Source organism: Stenella coeruleoalba (genome assembly GCF_951394435.1).
Source record: "Stenella coeruleoalba genome assembly, chromosome: 1".
In the NCBI taxonomy this organism is placed as follows: domain Eukaryota; kingdom Metazoa; phylum Chordata; class Mammalia; order Artiodactyla; family Delphinidae; genus Stenella; species Stenella coeruleoalba.
Window position 1 is genome coordinate 129,845,298 of NC_137169.1, and position 20,020 is coordinate 129,865,317.

Below are 20,020 nucleotides of genomic sequence, written 5' to 3' on the forward strand. Positions count from 1 at the left end.
TAGGGTAGGACTCAAAGGGATAGTCCTCTGTCAAAAATCTTCATGAATACTTACACAAAATATACTTACAGTTCCAATCCTGTAGCTGACAGAAGTTAATTAAACGTGTATTTATTTTAAATTTCAGTAAAATACTAAACAAACTCTTTTAATCCTAGTCATCTTGAAATGCATCAATCATCTAAAAGCAAAGTTTCATGATACATCTACATTATAATCAGGGGTAATCAGAGACACAAAACATGCTTATCAGTGTCTCTGTACCCCATGTATAGCCCTAGGCTTTAAAGAAGAGAACTCCTAAGTCACTGCCATAGAGGCGAGAATACTGAAATCGGAGGATGCACATAAAGGTTTCTTATAAATCTCTTGGCCTCAGTTTTATTATATTTAAAATGGACCTATTAAAACATCTACTGTTGATATAACAAGGTGCTTTTAAGATAAAATGAGTTTCTACATATAAAAACTGTTTAAAAATATAGAGAGTTGAAGCAGATTTATCCCAGGACTAAAATCAGTTATCATACTTCAAATTAAAATGGAGAAATCCCCATGGAAGAATATTTCACGAATTAATCTTTAAGAGACATAAAGTACATTTTATTAAGGACAGTTATAGCATTCTATTAAAATTGATAAGTAGCTGACGTTTAATAAACCTTAATTGTCCAAGTGTTCTCTCTTTCTAATTTTATGTTATATGCAATATGTATTATATGTATAACACATAATATATACTCAGATTTACAGGGAAGTAGCAAAGACAATATGTACAGTGTTCCTATTTACACTTTACCAAATTTCCCTAAATGCTATTTTTTTCCCTAACCATGGTACCTTTGTCCAAACTCAAGTGGGAACATTGGCCTATTACTCTAAACTACGCTGTACACTTTCTTTGGATTTCAGCAGTTTTTCCGCTAAAGCCCTTTTTCTGTTCTAGTATCAGATCCAGGATATCACATGGCATTTAGTCACCATGTCTTCTCAGGCTCCTCGGTGATGATTTCTAAGTCTTTTCTTGCTTTCCACGACCTTGATGAAGTACCTTTGGGAGCATACTAGTCAAGTGTTTGACTGTCTTGTCTTTGATCAGCACTCCACCCCTGTACTCAGCCGGGGCAGCTACTCAGCAGGGCAACTCACAGCATGGCAGCTGACTTCCTTCAGAGCAAGGAAGAGAGTAAGAGAGATCACCCAAGGCAGAAGCTACAGTCTTTTTTTTTTCTTTTTTAACCATCTTTATTGGAGTATAATTGCTTTACAATGGTGTGTTAGTTTCTGCTTCATAACAAAATGAATCAGCTATACATATACATATATCCCCATATCTCCTCCCTCTTGCGTCTCCCTACCACCCTCCCTTCCCTATCCCACCCCTCTAGGTGGACACAAAGCACCGAGCTGATCTCCCTGTTCTATGCGGCTTCTTCCCACTAGCTATCTATTTTACATTTGGTAGTGTGTATATGTCCATGCCACTCTCTCACTTCATCCCAGATTACTCTTCCCCCTCCCTGTGTCCTCAAGTCCGCTCTCTATGGCTGTGTCTTTATTCCTGCCCTGCCACTAGGTTCTTCATAACCATTTTTTCTTTTTTTTTAGATTCCATATATATGTGTTAGCATGTGGTATTTGTTTTTCTCTTTCTGACTTACTTCACTCTGTATGACAGTCTCTAGGTCAATCCACCTCACTACAAATAACTCAATTTCATTTCTTTTTATGGCTCAGTAATATTCCATTGTATACATGTGCCACATCTTTATCCATTCATCTGTCGATCCTGCCAACACTTTTACTTTACTCAATTGAGACCAATGTCAGACTTGTAAGGTAATAAATTTACGTTGTTTGGAGTCACTAAATTTGGGATAATTTGTATGAAAGCAATAAAAAAAAAATACAGAGGTCCTACAAGGGCCAGGCTATATATTTATACTTAAGTATTTCTGAAATGAATTTAACCTTGTGATTGACAGCAGCAGCAGCAGCAGCTTCCAAGGGATCCCACCACACACCTGAGGCAAAAGCAGCCTAATACAAAGCAGTGACAGCAGCAGGTCACTACCCCACACGTGGGGTAGAGGGGGACTTGATCTACTGTAGCAGCAGCATAGCCTGAATGGGAACCCATCCTCCTGTGGCACTAGTCCCATCAACATTAGTCTAATCTGCTAGCATCTGCTGTGCCAACAGGCCCAACATATACAAACGTTCCAACTCAGTAGCATTAAGTGAGCCAGGCTCAGTGTTTCCTGAAACTCATATCCAATGGCACTGGAAAGCCCAGATATCACTTACTGTTATGAAAACGTAAAAAAACAATAACAGAAGACTGGGAACTTCAGAAAGAAAAGGGGTACAATGGAATGGGTGCAAACAAATGGGGTAAATATAAGAGACTATCATTAGCCTCGTGAGTTTCTTAAATTCTATATGATGGTCAAAGCAAAAATGATGACACCATCTGATGGGGTTCTCAATGTAGAGAAAGGAAATACTACAGAAAATCATACTTTAAAACTGGGGAATATTAAGAGAACTAAATGGAAGTAAAATTTTGAAACTACACTTGAAGTAATAAAACACTGATTCCAGTAGGCTATGATAAGTTACATATGTATACTGTAATGCCAAAAGCAACCACTAAGAAAACTATACAAACAGTATACACAAATGATTATAAATGAATTAAATTAAAATGGACTTATTAAAAAATGTTTAAGTAACCCACAAGAAGGCAAAATAAGAGAAACACAGGATTGAGAAACTACAGTCTTTTTGTAACATAATCTCAGAAGTGACACCCCATCGCTTGCACCATATTCTATTCTTTTCTGTTCTTTAGAAGCAAGTCAGTACAACCAACCCATACCATACCAGGTGCCTGGGATCATCAGGGATCAACTTAGAGGCTGCCTGCCACATAAATATGTACATTAAGTTAAACACATTCAAAAGAAAACTGATGACTGCTTAAGTAATATACACTTAATAAAATATAAGAATGTCTACTAGGTCAAAGAGAGTATGAATTCTGGGACATCATGGATGAAAGAAAACATTTTTTCTTAAAGGCCTCTATAAGTCTAGATAAATTGGGATATTATGTTCTTAATACCATCAGAGTTTAAATACAACATTGCAATGAATCATTTTGTTATTGCATATGTAAATTTATATATAGTTCCTAAAATTTTTAATTGCTTATGTTACTGCAATATGAAAAAAAAAATCTTGAAAGTTTTTTTTTTATCTTACTTGATGTATCTCTTGTTACCTTTATTTTGTGTTAAATATTATTTAATTCACAATGCCGATTCTTGGGAGTCTGATCATTACGTGATGGCTGTAGTGAAGTGAGTTGTTCCTTTTAAACATCTTGATATTTTCAGATAGTCTTGTAACTGTTAAATTTCTGAAAATTTGCCATGTCTTGCAATAGTAAAAATCATGAAGAAAACACTTTTGTTATCATTATTAGTGATCATCGTCACAAAGTGAAGCTATTTTGTAGTGCTTTGTTCTTTTCAAGATACTTTCCACACTGAAGAAATTCATTTGGCTCCTCAGAATTTTATGAAGTTACATTATTCTCACTCTTTTCCACATTCAGTTTTGATTTAGAATCCAAGTGAACCAAGAGTTAACTCATAAGCCAAAGTTTTTTCCATCTCAAAGGGCTAATTTGAGGGCTAAGCACATAATTTGACAAAAGTGTTTTCTAAAAAATTCTTTGGACACTGCACTTTGCAATACATACGGTACCCTAAGAAGAATGATCTCTTCCTGATACAGAAAATCTGACAACGTTGTAGAAGGTCAAAAACTATTTTCACTTTAGAATGTGTATTTCTTAAAGTTATTGTTACTTAGGTTTCACTGAATTTTTAAAGCAATGCAGAATCTTCTTTTCTTCAGTATGTACAAAGCATGAATCTCACTCTACTCAATACTCTGTAATGACCTATATGGGAATAGACTAAAAGAGTGGATATATGTATATGTATAACTGATTCACTTTGCTGTACAGTAGAAACTAACACAACATTGTAAATCAACTATACGCCAGTAAAAATTAATTTAAAAAAAGAATCTCACTTGGAACATTTGCTTCCAAAAGAAGAACATGTAGCTACAAATATTCTTCTTTTGATGAACATAGAATATACCCTGAGATAGTTATTAATCTTGATATTATGACTCCTCTGTTTTGAGATATCAGGAGATCATAATTTTATAAATAAATAAGTTCTCATCATAAGAAAAAAAATTTTTGCAACTATATGGGGTGATGAATGCTACTAAAGTGTTGAGTCACTGATTCTGCCTTCCTGGGTTCTAAGTTTTGAAAATCAGGCATTCTTAAATTTATCCACAAGGTGCTTAAAATTTAAAGCACTGGCTAGTGGTACAAAGGTACACTTGTGTTCTGTGTTTATATATTCATCAAATTGCCTTGTTTAACTTGCCACTGTGAACTGGCAGCTTATTTTGGATCCAAACTGGGGACCAGCAGTTGTAATGGCAGGTAGAGAAAGGAAGTAGGAAAAAGGACATTTTTTTCTCTTTCTACTATGACTAAACCTATTTAAACTGGAAAATATATTGGGTATCTTACTCACAATTTGAGTTCTACTTGTTTGAATTTCACTGCTTTATATTTTAAATGCCAAATTACCAAAAAGAGATTTTTTAAAATATTTATTTATTTATTTGGCTGCATCAGGTATTAGTTGCGGCACGTGGGCTCTTCGTTGCGGTGCGCAGGCTTCTTTCTAGTTGTGGTGCATGGGCTCAGTAGTTGCGCCGTGCAAGCTTAATTGCCCCGCGGCATGTGGGATCTTAGTTCCCAGACCAGGGATTGAACCCGAGTGCCCTGCATTGGAAGGCGGATTCTTAACCACTGGACCACCAGGGAAGTCCCCCAAAAGAGATATTTTAATAAACTTAATCCATTCCAGGAAATTATACATCTCTTGGTTCAAGTACTTTTACACAGTGGGAGAAATCAACCCAATTTACAGTTGACTAGTGACTAAATTAATGATCTAAGGGGGTAATATGCTATTGATATTATTTCTTATTATTAGTCTGGTTCAAATGCACTAGAGCAATGCTCTTTATGACCTAAATATCCCATAGGTTACTTAAGAAAACAACCTTTTCCAATAAGATATCTCCCACAGGGAATCACTGCTCATTTAAAAAGCAACCATAAGGATTGCTTGTTCTTTTTTGTTTGTTGTTTTTGTAAATACTTCTGCCTATTTCCCACTGATAACAATCTAAAAATTAGGAATTTTTGAAATATTTCTAAATCAGTTAGTGCGTGCCTCCTTGTTTTCTTAAATAAAATGTAGAAGTGGCACCCTTTTGATAAATGAGGCTATCGTTTTGACCTGACGTTGTTATACTGAAAAACTGTACTTGCCCATTTCCATCCTTGTAGTTTTCTCTGATTTTACAAAACATCCTATTTAAATTTGTTTTTTGTGTTTTCTGCCTTACAAGAAAGCAGTTATTCATGCTTTATAAGTAAAAAGGAAATAAATTCTGAATAACCACCATGGGGAATCCTCCTTAGAGTCAAGTGTTTCGATTCCGATGCTGAATTTTAAGCAAGTTTCCTCACTCTGTTAGCTGCACTTTAAAATGGTGTTGGAAATTACTGTTGTTTCTGCAAAAAGGGAAAATACCAGAAAATATGAGAAACTTATGCTAGGCTACTTTATGTTGGTGGTGGCATCCTTACTTTATCTTGGCATCAGAAGACTAGATGGGTTAGTCAAATCCAGTTTGATAAACTCCTCTGAATCATACTTGTTTGTAATTTTTATATTTACAAGTTTTTCAAGAGAGAGTAGTGAATAGGGGGAAAAGTTGTCATCCTTAAATAGGTCCTCTTGGTACCATTTCTCCCCTGAATTGAAATCTGAAAATTATTTGCTAAATCCTGAGTGAACTTTAGAAAAAGTAGAATTCTTGAAGTCTGTGAATTGACATGTTAAAAGCAAGCTCTCAGTGGTGGTTGCCAAGGCTTTAATCAGAGAAAAGTGACTCAGTTTGAAGTAGTTTGAGTTCAAATAAAAGATGTGCTAAGATTTCAGATATGGTACTTAATTTTGAAACTGTTGCAGCAGATTTAATCTGAAAATCAGTTTAACGACTTGTGAGCATTACCTACGGAGCTGTATCAGGAATGGTTTCAGATTTTATGTTGAATATTATCTACTCTGAGATTACATTTTGTGACAGATAGCATAAAACATAGAGTTTACAGTTTTTAAAATATTTGAATGATTTGTGCTATATCTGAAAACTTATAAGAAATAATGAAAATACTAACATTCTATAATATTCATGTAGCAACCAGTATTACATTTTTTTCCTGCTTGTTCAAGTTATAGTTTATTACCCATCCATAGATTTAAAAGAAAAAAACACTTATTCCATTCATGTGATTTTCTGCTTTTATGAGACTTTTCTGCTCCTCTCTTAAGAGGAAGAGATTGTCACATTTTACAAGCAGCTGCTCTATTCTTCAGAAGCTGAACATGCCTTGCAGAACAGTGCCTGAAATGTAATTACTGTTTATGCCAGTTTGCTTTTCATCAATTTGTAGCAGAATGAAATAGACTGCTTTGGATTCATTCCCTGATTTTATATATGTCAAAAAATTATTTTTTTCTACATTAGGTTTTAAATGCCTATCTCTATGTATTTACTTTGGAATAAGGGAATATGCTAATTGAGATCTTTAAGAATTTCAGAAGTTAGTTAACTAACCACCATTCTTTGAAGCCAGATTTTTATTCAGAATACAATTTAGAACAAATTGCTGGAAGAAATACATAATCATTAAGACATTCATTGTTAGTAATAGGATATATACCATAAGGAAATTTATATTGATTAGGATATTAGGATACATTATTTTATCATATTTTAAGGCATTTTATTTATTTATTTTATTTTTATTTATTTATTTATTTTTGTGGTACGCGGGCCTCTCACTGTTGTGGCCTCTCCCGCTGCGAAGCACAGGCTCCGGATGCGCAGGCTCAGCGGCCATGGCTCACGGGCCCAGCCGCTCCGCGGCATGTGGGATCTTCCCGGACCGGGGCACGAACCCGTGTCCCCTGCATTGGCAGGCGGACTCTCAACCACTGCGCCACCAGGGAAGCCCCATTTTACTTACTTAGTGAAAAAATTATAAACTATATTTTTACAAGAATGATGATCCAATATTTTTCAAAGCCTTTAGGAATCTTAACTTACTCATGTCTTAATAGTCCCTAATATTAAAAAAAATATTCATTGGGGGACTATGGATTGTTATGTGCTATAAACCATGTGTGGGTACTGGATGTACTCTGCTGATCAAGGCAAAAATGTTTCTGTCTTCATGGAACTTAGTTCTTATCATCAGTGCATTTAACTCATGCAATAACATTGAAATTTAAGTGAAAGGTGTTAAATAGAACATAGAACATGTATAAGTTATTCAAAATTTTTAAGATACACTTTGTTACTTTTAAAATACTGAAACTAAAAAGTGTCAGATATACAAAATGTTTGGTGGGTGATATATGGAAAAGTCACTTTCTCTAGGTGCCATGTTATCAGGAATGTTCCTAGCCAACTGGGTAATCGCTGCTCTGTCATCCTCCCTGTCTGTGTCTTACTCTGGTAAATATCTACGATGATTTCCGTTAGCAGTGAAAACTGGAGGACCGCGGGCCTAAGGAAACGTGTAGTCTAAATATTTCTTTTTTTCTTTTAAGTTGCTTCAGTCCCCTTAAAATGATTTAGAAGACTAATAGGTATATCATTCCTTAATTATACCTGAAGATCCCTTTAACCCTTACTCTTTTCTCTATATTCTCAAAGTAAAGGCACAGTATTATCTTAATCATAATCTATACGGTTTAATATTGCCAATGATATACCAATAGCCAGGAAAAAAATAAAAGGAAAACACTAAGCTTTAAAATAAGCTTAAATGCTATAAAGGCAGTAGCATTAATCAATAATAGTCTTGTAGAAAATGAAAATGCCAATCAGAACTATGTCATTTTTAATAAATATGCAGATAATCAAATACTAGCAAATTAATACAAATTTACTTTAAAATTCCTTTTTCCCTTTGTTTCTTGTTATTTCTTGCTTTTGCTTCATTACTTTTTATATTTTACCTGAGAATGCCCAGTTTTTTTATATTTATAAGTTAAATAGGTTTTTATAGGTTCTTTGGGATTTTTACCATAGGGGAAGTCTACATGATGGAGATAATGTTAAGGGCTGTTAGACAGAGAGGTTAAAGTAAAGGATGGTTCTTTTCCTTGAGAAGACCATGGTTTAGCAGCATAGAGAATGAATCAGGATTTAATGATTCACCTTAATAGTAGAAATGCATAATAATTTTAGAGATATGGAATATGCCCCATGCTAGTGCTAACTTCGTATGTTTGACGTATTCTTTGATTAAAAATTATTGTATTCTGCTGAGACATTTTAAAGCATGGGTTTCCTTAACATTCTCTTAGTGAGATTTGTTTTTGTGCAGTATTGGAAAGGCCCCAGAAGAACTGGGAAAACTGCACTGCCACCCCACCATCTTAGAAAGGAACTAGGGAAGATCTTGGTCTTACAAAAAATGCTCAAGGACTCCTTCGGATTTCAAAGGCACGTAAGTCCAGGGACGGTTAAGTCACAGTACACCAGCCTGTGAAAATGGCATCTCCTGTATTAGGGTCTGGTTTAGAAAGAGACCCACTATACCAAATGTTGCTTTGTCTACAGTGATATAGATTTTTTAAAAAATTAATTTCTAAATCATTTTGTATGTTGAATTATATATATTCACATGCTTATTTATCTTCAAAGAGTGTCATCTCTCTAGACATATAGTGCCTGGCACAGTATCTTTCTTATAGTAATGTATTTGTTTGAAAGTAATAAAAATCTTAAATTTAAATTCTAGAAATAGAACTGAATTAAGATTCTAGTTCTGGAGGTCGAATTCCAGGTTTTTGTTTTAAATCTGTACAACGTATATATGAAATAAAATACTGAAATTGTTTTATACTAAGGTCACAAAATTATTGAGCTAAACTTTTGTTGATGTCTGTCAATATTTTTACTTTGTACTAAAAATTATTTAAGGATACCGTGTATATCTTGCCTTAGTTATTTACAAATGCAGAGACTACTGGAACCAAATAGCATGTGAAAATGTTTAACAGACATGCTTCTTTCTGGATTTCTTTATATACTTACTATCCCTTGATTTACAAAGTCAGTAGCAAATGTTGCCTCAGGGGAAACACATATAGCATAGGAAAAAAATGTCACAGATCAGTTTTGAATTTCAAATGAGACTTTTCCAGGCCCATTGGGAAAAGTTAGTCTTGAGAGCTACTGCTTTATGCAGAAGTCTGCCTTTTGGAAAATAAAAATATTTGTTAAGCTCAAAGTTGACAACTCAGAGGACTCAGACTACAAATGGTAGAGTAGACCCAAAGGTTCTTTGTCACACAATCCATCTCAGATTGCAAATGGCAGGTGGAAGGCTTGGTGCATGTAGTAGGACTTGTGTGTAGTCGTGGCTGGGTGCTCAGATGATTCCTGTCTGCATCTTGCCCTCTCCTGGGGTCAAAACCCTTCTTAGAGAGAGATAAAGCCCCTTAGATTTGTCTGGGATTTCCAGAGCAGTGATGCCTGTGCTGAACTTCTGGTTGGGACTCTCGCCAATGTCAACCTGGAAGCAGTCCTAGTGGCTATGAAATGGAAATAACACACCATGTATTTAGGCAGAGAGGGATCTGAGAGTCTCCTACTTGCCTGGTTTTCCTGATCTCAGTCAGCTTCCACTACATCTGCTAAGTTTTCCCTTCTCTTCTGGGAGGAAGGAAAACCAAGGGGAACCTCTTTTCTTCCCTCACTGTTGTTCTATGTCTTTGCCTTTTATCTTTGGGGTCTGGAAAGTGTTTCTAGATAGCCTGCAACAATATGTAAGTGTGGACAGTTTTGGAATCCGTTTGAGACTGTTATTCCTTTAGTAAGACAGACTTGGGTTTAATTTATAAGAATCATAGAGTCGAAGTGCAAAAATTTGTCCACATAGTCTATTTTGCTCTGTCATTGAAACATAGGTGCTCAGCAAATTATATTTTCTTAATAAGGACTAGAATTATTTTTTAAAAAGAGCAAATAATATCATATAATTAAACCTGACATTTCTAAGCATTGGATATGTGACTGTAGGGTCCTAAATTTGATAAAATTTAATAATGATAAAAGTATATTCTATCACTTTTTTTTTTTTTTTTTTTTTTTTGCGGTACGCGGGCCTCTCACTGTTGTGGCCTCTCCCGCTGCGGAGCACAGGCTCCGGACGCGCAGGCTCAGCGGCCATGGCTCACAGGCCCAGCCGCTCCGCGGCATGTGGGATCTTCCCAGACCGGCGCACGAACCCGCGTCCCGTGCATCGGCAGGCGGACTCTCAACCACAGTGCCACCAGGGAAGCCCTCTATCACTTTTTATAGCACATTTTACCATCTTGATCATCTTCATAGTCATTTTATCCACTCTTCCTTTGAGAGTGGATGAAACTGATCACACAATCATTATTGGCTACAGTCTTTTCTGGCTTTCTTTTCCTATATAAAATAACTTCTATAGCTTTCATTGTACATAGTTCCACAAAAGTAGTTTTAAAATAACCATCTTTTGGGTATAAAGCATCTGCAAATTTTGTAAATAAAGGTTACTAAAAAAAAATAGAAACTGTTTGCAAAGTGAAAAAGAGTCATTTTTTTGTCCTGGTGTGAACTCCCACATTAAAGAGGAACTTAGGGATTAAAAGTGTGGGTTTGGAAGTTGTGCAGCCTGGGATTCAGTTCAGCTTTGCTGGTTTTTATCTGTGATCTTGATCAAGCTAGGAGCTCCTAGAAGCCGCAATTCCTCTTCTCTGGAAAGAGGATCAAATGAGATAATGCATAGAAAGTGCTAGCATAGTTCCTGGCTTATAACACACATGGAATAAGTGCTAAGACAAATGTTCCTGAGGGCAGAACTCAGTTCTCATCATTTCTGTCTCCTCGATGCCTAGTATGTGCTTCACATATAGTTGACACAATAAATGTTTGTCAGAGAAATTAGTTTCAATATAATTATTATTATGAGGTTCAAAGTAGACTAGAAACCTGTATAAACAAATACAGGCATAATTGAATACAACAATTGTGTTAGACCAGAGAATGGGCAGAAAGAAGACTTTAATAAAACATTTTAAAATTGAGATATAATTGACATATAACATTATATATTTGTGTCAAGCATACAACATAATGGTTAGCTCTTTGTATATATTGTAAAATGGTCACCACAATGAGTCTAGTTGACATCCATCATCATACATAGTTACAATTTCTTTCCTTATGATGAGAACATTTCGAATCTACTCTCTTAGCAGCTTTCAAATATTCAGTAGCGTATTATTAACTATAGTCACCATGTTGTATGTTGCATCCCCTTGACTTATTTATTATATAACTGGAAGTTTGTGCCTCTTGACCCCCTTCACCCATTTCACCCCCTGTCAACCTGCCTCTGGCAACCACCAATCTGTTCTCTGCATCTATGAGACCAGTTTTTTTTGGGGGGTGCTATTTTATTTTGTTTTTATAGACTTCACATATAAGTGAGATTATAGAGTATTTGTCTTTTTCTGTCTGATTTACTTCACTTGGCCTAATGCCCTCAAAGTCCATCCATGCTGTTACAAATGGCAAGATATCCTTTTCTTATGGCTGAATTATAGTCCATTGTGTGTATATATATATATATATATATATATATATATATATATGCCAACACAGTTTTATAGTGAAGGAAAACATTTTCATGGTCAGAAGAAATTCATTGCAGTCAATAATTATAATTATTATAACATCAGTAAGAAAATGTTGATTTGACAAGTAACATACATTTTTGTATTTGTAAAAATTTTAACAAATTAATTTTTACTTTTATGTAAGTGCAAACCGATAATGTCTATGTACATTACAAAAATATTCAGTTTATTATAGTAAATAAATATGAACTATAGCTTTGGCAAACATTCTGCCAAAGCTATTATATTTTTAATTTAATTTTTTATTGAAACTAAGTTAAAAAAATGAATAAAAAGAGAGATCAAATTCACAAAGAAGCACTTAAAAATACTTTTAAAAAATGAAAAAATACACTTCGATGACATGTATTTGCATTAGTAATGCTTTCTAAAGCCACAAACATAATAATGACTAGAATAGCATGCTGTTTTCAGTCTGGTAAGAATTTGTAAATTATTGTTAGAGTCTTCATAAGTACTATTTATTTAATTGAAAGTATATAAAAAATAACATTTCTTCCATGTTTATGGCTAAATATTTCTAGACTACTAGACCAACCCTGAAACTCTATAATAAAGTCATAATCACAGTCCTTTGATTTGACATTTGATTCTTAATCCACAGGTAATTGAATCAGGAATCAGCATCTTAGACAAAGGTAGTTTGGGACTGGACTTAAGACCATGCCTTTTTTGGGGGGATGGGGAGAGTAATCTGATTTATTTATTTATATAACTTTTTACTGGAGTTTAGTCGATTTACAATGTTGTGCTAGTTTCAGGTGTACAGCACAGCAAATCAGTTATACATATATCCATTCTTTTTTAGATTTTTTTTCCCATGTAGGCCATTACAGAGTACTGAGTAGAGTTTCCTGTGCTATAGAGTAGGTCCTTATTAGTTATCTATTTTATATATATATTAGTGTGATAATGTCAATCCCAATCTTTCTGCATTAAACAAACAAACAAAAAGCAAAAAACAAGAGCACAAACACACACTTACCCGATAGGGATGATCTCAGTTTGATAGTGACAAAACAGTGTAACCACATCCTCTCTGATTGGGAGTTTTAAATATAATGCCCAGAGAGAAAGCCCAGAAACAGGGCAGTAGAATCGGTACTGAGCCTAGGAAGAGGGGAGAGAGACAGACGGAGGAGAGAGCTGGGTTGGTAAGATGCGGGTGTCACCAGGACAGGAGCCCCAATTTGATACCTGAACTGAAGTTGTTGGTAAAGCCTGCATCTGTAATTTCTGAAAAATACTTTTGTTTTCTTATTTCTTTGTGCTCTCTCTCTCTGAAATAAACTCATTATGAGGGAGAACTTGGAAATGACTCTACTGCTTTTAACTTGAAATAACATAATTTGTTTGTACCTTCAGAAATATTGTAAGAATTTAAGCCACTGGGTTCATCTTGAAATCATAATAATTCAAAGGCCTTTTCCACCAAAAAAAAGAGGCACAGATGAAATAAAATACAGCCATTCCAGTTTGATGCTAGTTGGAGGCGTCTTATAAAATTCCAAGCAACTTAAAGTTTTCAATAACAATTTTGTTTAGAATAAATATTAGCTATAGTTGGGAGGAGTCTCAGTGTTAACAGACAATTTTGGTTTTCTCTTTCATAGTGTATGCAGCTTTGTAGTAATTATGATAATTGAATTGCATGAAATTTAGAGAAATATTTTCAACATATTTTAGTCTCTGCTTTGTTAATAAGCCCGATCTAAACCTTAATCTTCACTCTCATACACATATTTTCAACCAAGTGTTAGAGTTAATGTTAACAATATTTGAATTAAGATATCAAAATGTAGTAGCTATTTAAAAAAAATAAAGCTCTGGGGACTTCTCTGGTGGTCCAGTGGTTAGGACTCTGCACTTCCACTGCAGGGGGCATGGGCTTGATCCCTGGTGGGGGAAGTAAGATCCCGCAAGATGCACGGTGCAGCCAAAAAATATTTTAAAATAAAATTAAAAAAAAGTTCTGTTTCCAGGTCTTCTCAGTTATTTTGTCATAATGATATAAGGGAGCAACTGGAGAGAGGCACTGTTTCTCTGTAAAGAGCAGACCAGAGCAAGGCCCACCCTTTCCTTACACAGAGTTAATTGCTGAATGGCCTTTTTTTTTTTATAGCTGTGCAAATGTAAAGCAAGTAACCACTCATTTCCCTGTAGAACAAACTAACAATACATTTGTAGGCTAGTGAAGGCGCTAGTCTCTCTAAATACGCTTGGATTGGCAGTGCTGAACACTGAATTATAGGCACCTTTGCCAACATGCTCAAGGAGTTTTTTAGGAAGAAAACAATTAGGGTCAGGACCTCTTTTCCCTCAATATTTTTGGAACCTCCATAATGGGATGGAAAGCTTCTAATTCATGTCCTCTGGAAAGATAATTCTCCAGATTCTTAAGAGGAAAGCATCTTGAGGGAAGTGGAGGCCTTTGTGGCATCCATGGATAAACACAATGGTCTGACTGTTTATGTAGGGGGCTGGCACTGAGGTTACAGCTGAGGTTTTAAGTCCCTGAGTGCAACCACTCTGGCACTATATCATTCTTTACAAACTATACCTTAGCATGAGAGAGTGATCTGAATGAGCTCCAATCTCGATCTCAGAGCAGCTTCTAGAAACATAATCATCATGTATCACTGGACTTGCGTGGCTAGTTTTGATTATTTGTAGGGGTAGAGTTATATGCATCTCTGACTTTTTAGTATTTTATTATTTTTTAATACATCAAATTTTTAAAAGAAACACATGCAGTGTTTGCAATCATATTTTTTAAAAAACATGAAAGTTTAGGTACCGCTTTATAAAAATATTGAGAAGAGTCAAAATAATTGCCTAGGTAAATTTAAAGGCAAATCATAAAAATCTTAATTGCTTTCAACACTATATCTAGTAATATGATAACATCATTAATTTTAATGTCTCCTACTTATTTGCTTCAATAATTTTTAAGTAAAGCATAAGAGGGCATGAAAATAGCTGATGTCTCTCTCATCTAAATATTAATCTTTCTAATTGAAGGCTAAATACAATTTGGGTTGAAATGATCATTTAAATCACCTTGATACTCTACATAAAATTCCTTTGACTTGTATACACAATGTTTGGGATGATGGTACACTGGAGAATAATACTATGAATGAAAACAACTCTGTTACCTTCTGGATAAGCAATGGTTTATTCCATTTATTCCATTTGCAAAAATATATTGAGTCCCTACTACATGTTGGTACAGTTCTAGGCATCTTGTATACAATAGTGAGTAAAACAAAGTCTTTGGCTTTGTAGAGCTTAAATGTACTTATTTGGGAGAGAGTCAGAAAACAAAATTAGATAACATCAGATGGTGATAAGTATCCCAAAGAAAGATGAGTGCAAGGGACAGGGCATGTGGAAATTGTTGCTGTTTGACATAAGCTGGTCAGGGAGGGACTCTCTCAAAAGGTGACCCATTTGAACAAGCACCTGAAGAAACTGAGGATAGGAATAGCAAGGCCCTGGGGCAGAAGTGTGTTCTGTGTCGTCCAGGGAAAGCAAGAAGGTCACTGTGGATATTTTGAAGCAATGTTGGATGTTATTATAGGAAATGAGATCAGAGAGTTAGTCCAGGTCAGAGCTTGTGTTGCCATGTCTAAAACTGGTTTTTACTTTGGCTTTTACTCTGTATGAGATTGGAAAGCCATTGGAGAATTTTGAGCAGAAGAGAAACATCTATATTCAGCAAACAAAAAACACATGATGCCCAGTTAAATTTGAACTTAAGATAAACAATGAATGAATGTGAAATAAAACATGTCCCAAATATTACATGGGACACAGTTTATTCATTTTCTAAAATTAAAAGAACAGGGTATCCTGTATTTTAAAGAAATTCTCTCACTGCTGTGCGGTAAATGAACATTTTGGTAGGGAGGAAGTAAAAGCTGGTTGAATCTACTTCAGTAGATTCAAATATTTTCACTCTTCTTTAATCTGAAGCTGCTCTAAAAACTAGTTTATAACTTGGTGAGATGTGCTTATGGGACGGTAGGAGAATTTGCCTATTTTTTGCCTAGATTTTTAGTATTTGCCTAGATATTTTAATTTAATATTTTAATTTAATTTGCCTAGATATTTTAATAAATATCTACTTTATTCAACTTTCTTTGGATAGCAATAAGATGTTTTTAAAGTAGATACTATAAAATATATTCTTGCATTATAAATTTTATTTATCATTAGAAAAATAAAATAATTATTTTATATAAAAATAGATAACTTTAAAAAGCAGAAAGTGGACAAAATTCAGTCAGTAAGTAACTCTAGACTCTACATTATTTTTTAAGCATATATAGTGCATTTATAAGCACTGTAAGCATTGCATTTACAAATATATTAGACCCGAAAGCAAATCACAAAACCTTTCATAAGTGAAATTAAGATATTTTAAAAATACAATGCAATTATATTACAAATCAATGGCAAACTACAAGTAAAATGCCCCTCACCTCACATTTTTAGATATTAAGAGATACACAAGTGTATTAAGAAAAGATTCTAATTGATAACAAAATAATGTATATCAAATCTTGTCTGAAAAAGTAAAACAGCATTTTTAAGGAATTTGTAATTTTAAATGTATACCTTAGAAATAAAGTATCATCTGAAAAAGTTGCAAAATGAAAAGCAACCTGGGTCCAAAAAGTGAACAGAAGAAAACATTTTTGAGAAAAATAATTAAATAGAAAGTGTACATGCAGCAAAGTTCAACAAAGCTCCAAAAAATGTTTCTTCTAAAAGAATAATACAATCAACAAAACAATGGCTACTTAATGGAGAGAGAAAAAAAGAGAAAGAGAAAGCATAAATATATGAATATCAGTTATGACAGAGAATGGGTGACTACAGCTGGAGAAGACATTAAACAGGTAATAAAAGGGCATTATGAACAATCTAAGAGCAATAGATTTGAAAATAGATGTGAAGAGTAACTTGCTAAATTTCCCATGGAAAAAAATTAATGAGTATTATATATTTTAAAGAAATGGAAAGTTATCAATATTTTTTCCACAAATAAAACTCAAGGTCATGATGGCTTATCTTTTATTCTACCATACAAATGAGGAAGAAATGTTTCCAATCTTATAGAAGCTCTTCTAAAGAATAGATAAACACTCATTTCATGAGGCTGGGAAACCTTAACACCAAAATCTGACAAGGATAGTAAGAAAAAGGAAAATGACTAGTCAATTTCACATAGGAACATGGGTGTAATAAATTCTTAAAAAAAATTCAAAACAAATTCAGAAATATGTAAATACATAAATACATCTTGAAGAAATCTGATCTAGGGGAATGTAAGTTTTATTATTAGAAATTAACAAAAGTAAATCAATATCTTAACTGAATAAAGAGTAAAACAATGGGTTCACTGCAGTAAAAGTAGCATATTTGTAAAACTTCAGCATTCATTTATCATAAAAAGAATAACAATCTCACGATTTTTTTTAGCAAAGTAGGTATAGAAGAGAACTTCTTTAACTTGCAAAGGTTATCTAAAAACATAACAAAAAAATACAGATTATTTTTTTTTCTTCAAAAATGGAAACAATAAAAAAGAGAAAATATTCTGAAATCTCCTAAACATACCTACTCGCCTACCAGCATCTCAACCTTCTGTCAATACTATACCTTTTCTTGTATAGTGATGTTCTTATCTAATACACAGGTTCTCACACTTGTCTACAAGGACATGGCTTGAGAAACTCTCCATACTTTTTGATCAAAAATTCTCTTCTTTTTACTGAATCATTGTCATCAGCATAAACGCTTTATTTATCTTATTTTAAAAATTGTCTAATAACGTCTGTAAACACAATTCTCTTTTTAATAGAGCCAACCATCTCTTGCTGAATAATAAAGTGTGGAAGGGTAGATGAAGCAAGATTAAGTCATCCATGAACTGTTATTTTTCCACTTTAGGTATGAGTCTTTCCTTACTTTTAACACTTATGAGAAGAGTGAGGTTTGTGAAAGAGTCCCATATGTCTTCAAGTTCATTGTCTTGTGCTCTACTGATTATTGCTTCATCTACCTCATTTATTCTACTTCATCTTGAACAATCTCTTTTCTATGAGTCTAAATCATAGAAAATATAATTGTTGAATGGTAGAACTTTTTTTCAGCATTATGGAGCTGGGTTTTTAAAAGGTCATTTTATACTTCCCTTACATTCCCCCCATCTTGATATGTCTTATGTTTACAATTAAGGGAAACTTGGATAGGTCTTTTAGCATTGTCACAACTAATTTAGGAACATATTATTTTTATCCATCTTTATATTTATATAATAATAAGTCAGGGAGAATCATAAAAGTTAAAAGAGAAGCCTTGAACATCTGAAATAAAATTTGTGTGTGTGTAATGAAAAAATTATTGGTTTCATATTTGGACATTGGTTAAAACTCAACAGAGTGAGCAAAGTGCAGTGAAAATGCAGGTATTTGTGGTACATGTTTATTAAGATGGTACCCTATGTACTATTGGAATTTGAGGTCTATTTGTATTTAAATTTGCCATAAACTTATTAGCAAGAAAGAAAGTCATAATTTACAAAATGTAAGAGATTATTCCAAATTTTGTTGATAGTATTTTATTATTCTGTATTTGCATCTCAATCCCACCCCCACTTCTTCCGTTCTTGGCCCTTTTCTCTCCTGTGCTGTGAGCCCAGGCAGATTGGCTGCTATGAAGGTCATTGCCTGGGCTTTCCTACTGGCTGATTTTGTGTTGGTTTAGCTAATGAGAGTGTCTTAGACTGAATTTCTTGAAAACAGACTTTGAGATGGAGCATTCTTTAGAGATTAATGGTGATTCTCCCTAAACATACATTTGCAAGGAAGTATTGGCACAAGGAGAAGCCGAGCTGCACTGTGATGACATCTGAAGCTTCACTCACCCTTGGGCGAGCTCTAGATCTGCAATGACCCTTCACAACCGTTCCCATTTCAGGCAAGGGTCAGACCTTTGTAGCCCCACCTCTGCACATCACTTATTGTGCCTTGTTCCCTGGGAGACAAGATTCCTTCGGTGAGGCAGTTCCCTGAAGCCAAGGATATGTCCCAGAGAAGCCGGTCACTATGAGCCATCAGCAGTTAAAGATTCCTAGGAGCAGGGGGATAGGTGCCTAAGTTTTTAAGTGGTGATTTAGGTAAAGCACCGTAAATCAACCAATGAGAGAAATCACAGGATCAGTGGGTCATAGGAGCTCAAAATCCTTACAAATCATCACATCTTTTTTTTTCATATAAGGTGATATTCACAGGTTGTGGGAATTAGGTCCTGGTTTCCTGGGGACATTCTTTAGCCTCCCATAAACATGGGCCCCATTTGGATCTCTCTCAGTTTGGTAAGTGCCATACTAATAGTTCTATTATGCGGTTGGCTCACAACTTACCTATCTTTAAATTGAATTGACAAGGGCTGTCTTTCCATGTGAAACAACTTGGTCAGCATCGCTTTGTGCTTAAAATTAAATACTTCAAAAAAAAAATTAAATACTTCAAAGCAAGTAGCAGAAGAGTTTAGGGAGAAAATAAAGCATTACTAAGATAGTGATGTCATATACCCCATGTTTGTTAAATTATTTTCCACTATGCCTTTATGAAATAAATATTGTTATCTCCATGGAGTATGGGAGTAAAGATGCTTAGAAGGGTTAAGAGATTTTCCTAATATCTCTAAGGTCAGGTTTAGGCTTAAATCCACATTTTTCTAAGTCAGTGAAGTCATAGTGCCTTAAAAATAAATACTAAGGATAAAAGAAAATACTCCACAGGATGACTGACATAATAGCATAAATTTCAATATGAAGTTTTCCTTGATCATTAAAATATCAGACCTGGTATAAGATGAAAAAGCTAGCAGTTTCCTTTTCTTCCATTTGTTAATGACAAATGTGAACTGTAAACAGTGCCAATCTAGCAATAAATGGTATAAGCTTTCCGGTTTGTTTTGCTGATGCTTTATATAAATGAGCACTTAGGAGAAGAGTTTTGTTGATTCCTTTATTTATTACAGCTTACATGTTGTGAAACATTGTGAGCTATGCAATC